This window comes from Amblyraja radiata, chromosome 32 (genome assembly GCF_010909765.2).
Source record: "Amblyraja radiata isolate CabotCenter1 chromosome 32, sAmbRad1.1.pri, whole genome shotgun sequence".
Lineage (NCBI taxonomy): Eukaryota > Metazoa > Chordata > Chondrichthyes > Rajiformes > Rajidae > Amblyraja > Amblyraja radiata.
The window spans coordinates 19,816,418-19,821,561 of NC_045987.1; the positions used below are offsets into that span (position 1 = coordinate 19,816,418).

At 44.2% G+C, this 5,144-nt stretch overlaps 1 long non-coding RNA gene across 1 annotated transcript; it reads right to left on the reverse strand.

The window, feature by feature from the left end:
* Nucleotides 1-259: 259 nt before the first annotated feature.
* Nucleotides 260-4,908, reverse strand: LOC116990867. Its single transcript, XR_004416643.1, has 3 exons — nucleotides 4,771-4,908; nucleotides 2,236-2,240; nucleotides 260-269 (listed from the first exon to the last, which is right to left on the reverse strand). It is a non-coding gene; the product is annotated as an uncharacterized LOC116990867 (long non-coding RNA).
* Nucleotides 4,909-5,144: the final 236 nt, after the last annotated feature.

Sequence of the window (5,144 nt, forward strand, 5' to 3'; positions counted from 1 at the left end):
GCCCTTCGGCCCACAATGCCGAACATAATGCCAAGTTAAACAAATCATATCTGCCTACACCAAAGTTATTCCACTTTAAAACAAATGGGATATTATTTAAAATAATGAAATTAAAGTGTCTTACCTAACCTCAACAATAGTCTCGCAACACAGAACTTGGTACGGTACAGCACAGGAACAGGCCCTTCGGCCCACTGTGTCTGTGCCAAACAGGATGCCAAGGTAAACTAATCTCATCTGCCTACACATGTCCCATATCCCCCCATTCCCTGTGTTTCCATCTGCCCATCTAAAAACCGCTTAGCCAGCACTTTTTCTTCCAGGGTGGAAGAGTCTAACACTAGAGGGCACAGCTATAAGGTGTGAGGGGGAAAGTTTAATGAAGGGCAGGTTTTTTTTTTACACAGAGAGCGGTGGAGGCTTGGAACACATTGCCAGGGGTGGTGGTGGAGGCAAATACAATAGTGGTGTTTAAAAGGATTTTAGATAGGTGCATAGAAGTGCAAGGAATAGAGGGATATGGATCATGTGCAAGCAGATGAAATCAGTGCGGCTAGGCATTATGTTTAGTGCTGACATTGTGGGCCGAAGGGCCCGTTCCTGTACTGTATTGTTCTATGTAAATGCCACTTTCGTATCTGCCTCCATCACCACCCTGGCAGGCAGCGTGTTCCAGGGACCCACCACCCTCTGTGTAAAAAAGAAACCTGCCTGAACATCTCTTTTAAATGTTGTGCCTTTCACCTTAGAAGTAGGCCCTGAGAAAAGGGTTCTTACTGTCCATCCTATCTATGCCTCTCATCATTTTACATACTTAGGTCACCCCTCAGATTCCGACGCTCGAAAGAAAATTTATGTTTGTCCAACCTCTCCTTATAGTTAATACTTCTAACCCATGCAGAATGTTGTACCCCAAATAGATTTAATCAAAGTCCTATGAAGCAGCATCGTGACTTCCTAAAGGGCCTCTCCCACTTTCATGACCTAATTCACGACCTCTGCCAAGTTTGCCCTTGACTCATACTCGCAGCATGGTCGTCACGAGGTCGTAGGTAGGTCGTAGCAGGCCAGGCTAGTCGTAGGTACTCGTGGCATCAAGTAGGTCGGGGCGTTTTTCTAGCCTAATAAACAATGTCCACGAGTAAAAAAGGTTGTGAATTAGGTTGTGAAAGTGGGATAAGCCCTTAACTCTTATACTCAAGAGGAAACATCTCCTCCATGTCCACCTAGTCAAGATCCCTCATTATATTTTATGTTTCAAGCCAGTCTCCTAACAATCCTATAAATTCCAGCAGATAAATCTTGCCTAGCCAATCTTTCCTCATAAGGCAATATACTCATACTAAGTATTGGTTAAGTCAGCCTTTTCCTGAACTGCTCCCAATCCGTTTGTGTTCTTCCTTAGAACAAAAGCACAGGGCGGTAGAGTTGCAATGGCATTCAAAATGATGATGGTGAGGCAAAAATGAGTGGTAAGAAACTGCAGGTGCTGGAAACTTGAGCAAATCAAAGTGCTGGAGGAACTCAGCAGGTTAGGCAGCAGTTGTGGTGGGGAATGGACAGACGTTTCTGGTTGGGACCCTTCAGACTCGTCTGAAGAAGGAGTCAGATGCTGCCTGTCCCGCTGGGTTCCTCCAGGGCTTTGTAGTTCGAAAAACCCCACAAAAGTTCAGTTGTGAAGAGGTTGAATAAAAAGGCCACGGAAGTAAGAGTGAAGACAAGGAAATTGGAATAAAAATAGCAAATGAAATAGAACTTACTTTATTCATTTCAGCAGGCAAGGATATTGGAATAAAGATGTAATGATGCACAAGGTTAAGTTCAAGTAATTAAATAAATATGTAATTTAAAAAAGTTTGTCTAGACAACAATAACCACAAAACTATTGAATTGTTGCAAAATCTTTCAGGGAAGAAAACATGCTGTCTTCACCTCGTCTGGCCTTTGTGACCCTAGACATACTAACGAGGTTGACTCAGGAGTACGAAGGAATACAAATAAATGCTGGCATCTCTCTCCACCGCATCTGCTTCCAAGATCAGGCTTTCCACTCCAGAACATACGAGTACGTTCTCCCCGTGACCTGCCTGAGTTTCCCCTGTGATCTTTGGTTTCCTCCCACACTCCAAAGGCGTACAGGTTTGTAGGTTTATTTATTTGGTAGAAATGTAAAAATTGTCCCTAGTGTGTAGGGTAGTGCTAATTTAGTTTAGTTTAGAGATACGGCGTGGAAACAGGCCCTTGGGCCCACCGAGCCTGGAACAAGCAGTGATCCCCGCGCATTAACACCATCCTAAACACACGAGGGACAATTTAGCCACGGAGACGGCGGGCCGAGGAGAACAAAGAAGGACCTGGTGAGGGGACCGCTGAGAATGAAGATAGAGTCCCGATAGTCCAACGAGTACTTTTGTAACTTTGTAGGTGCTTTGTGTGCTTTATGTGTTGTATGCAGGGTAATATGACAATAAAGTATCATTGAATTACAGGTTTCATACCCAAGAAAATTAACCTACAAACTTGTACTCCTTTGGACTGTGGGAGGAAACTGGAGCACCCAGAGAAAGCTCACGTGGTCACAGGAAGAACGTGCAAACTCCATACAGGCAGCACCTGTTAAGAGTCCCGAGGGTGCCTCTTCATTCTCGGCGGTCCCCCCCCCCCACCAGGATCGAACTCAGGTCTCTGGGGCTGTATCCGCTACGCCACTACCTGCGATGTTGATATTTCCCATTAGGGGACTGGGTAGACAGAATCTTTTTCCTCAGTGTGGAAGAGGGCATAGCTTTAGAGTAAGAGGGGCTAAGTTTAAAGTAGATGAATGTTGAAGTTTCCTGTGTACAGAGGGTGGTGGGTTCCAGGACTGCTCTGGGCAGTTGGAGGTGGCTGAAAATCATGGCCTTTTTGAGACGGTTTTAGATAGGCAAAAGGATGTGCGGGGAATGGAGGGACATGGATCACTTGCAGGCAGAGATAATTAGTTTAACTTGGCAACGTACTCTACACAACCACTGTGGACCAAAGGCCCTGTTCCTGTGCTGTTTTGTTCTACATTGTATGTTTGGGTTGTCCAGAACCAAAAGTCAAATTCTCAAAATAAAATGGTGTCATTAAGGTCTGAGAAGAGGAAGACATTTTTTCACCCAGAAAGTCAAGAATCTTTGTGACCTTCCACCCAGGATGGCTATGAAGATTCAGTCACTGAGTATATTTGAGATGGAAATCCATTTGGATAGAGGAATTGAGGAGTCAGTAAAGGATGTAGTTGTGATGAGGTTAAAAATATCCATGAGCAAGCAGGAGTTACAGTTGTCTACTCTTGTTCTACTTTTTTTTTTTACAATAGTTGAGGTTTTTGCTGAGATAAATATCCTGCAGAAAGAACTATTATCCAACTTTGATTTGATGCCTCAGCTGTCAGGTTTGCACTGGTGTATCTGACGTGCTGGAAAGATGTCTCTTGCGTCTAGGGGTATGAATAAACCGCAGTTTCATGTTGCATTTTCCAACCAGCGCAGGTGACCCAACTTCATTCAAATTACAACTAAGATTCAGTGCACGGCTAATGTTTTGTACGATACGATAGAACTTTATCCCTGGAGGGAAATTGATCTGCAAACCGCCATAAAAACACAAAATGCATGAAATTAAAGTGACGAGTGGAAAGGCTTGGGGGACTATGTGTTGGAAGGAACTGCAGATGCTGTTTTACACCAAAGATAGACACAAAAAGCTGGAGTAACTCAGCGGGTCAGGCAGCATCTCTGGAGGAAAGGACTAGGTGACGTTTTTGGGTTGAGACCCTTCATCAAACTCAATCGTCACACAAACCAGTCCGAAGTAGGGTCTCGACCCAAAATGTGTTCTATTCCTTTTCTCCAGAAATGCTGCCTGACCAGCCAAGTTACTCCAGCTTTTTGTGTATCTTTAATGTTTTGTACTATTATCACTAGCACAGATTCAGGTGCTTCTTGTTGGCAGAGATTGGGTTTGCTCAAGAACGAAGACTCGTATTTATTTACTGAACATGCGGTGTGGCTGGCAAGACTTCAATTTATTACTCATTGCTAATTACCTTCAAGTAGGCAGGAGCGAGCTGCCGCCTTGAAACCACAGCAGTCTTTGTGCTAAGGAAGAAGCACACTGCTGTTGGGCAGGGAGTTCCATTAGGCACACCCAGCCTTAACAAAGGAACATTCTTCCGTAGAAACAAGGAACTGCAGATGCTAATTTTTGCAAAAGAAGACACCGAGTGCTGGAGTAGCTCAGCAGGTCTCTCAGGAGAATAGGTATAGGTGGCATTTCGAGTCGGGACCCTTCTTCAGATTGTAAGGGGTGGGTGGGAGGGGGAGCGGAAGATGGGAAAGAGAATGGGCAGGACAAAGCCTTGCAGGTAATAAGCCAGCACAGGTGAAGAGGATCCCACCTGACCCATATCCCTGTAAACCTTTCCTAGCCAGGTACTGTAACAAATGTCTGTTAAATGTTGTTCTAATACAACATGGTGTTTGTGGTGTTGGTGTCATGTGCCTGTTTCCTTTACACTTCTAGATAACTCCTGAAGAAGGATCACTGACCATGCAGTGCCCTCTATAATGTTTGGGACAAAGACCCATCATTTATTTATTTGCCTCTGTACTCCCCAATTTGAGATTTGTAATAGAAAAAAATCGCCTGAGGTTAAAGTGCACACTGTCAGATTTTAATATAGGCCATTTTGGTTTCACCGTGTAGAAATTATAGCTGTGTTTATACATAGTCCATAATGACACCATAATGCTTGGAACATATGGCTTTACAGGTGTTTCTAATTGCTCAGGTGTGCTTAATTGGTTCCTTAATGCAGGTATGAGAGAGCTCGCAGCACCTAGTCTTTCCTCCAGTCTTTCCATCACCTTTGGAAACTTTTATTGCAGTTTATCAACATGAGGACATTGTAAATATAAACTCTGATTGCTCTGATTCTGCCTAACCTGCCAGATATTTTCTTCAAACTCTACTCTGACCATATCATGACCGTTGACCATATTCCTGGTCAATTCGTCCCTTCCCAGCCAAATCACCCCCTGCCCTGGTACTTTCCCCTGCAACCGCAGGAAATGCTACACTGGTCGCTTTACTTCCCCCCTCGATTCCATCCAAGG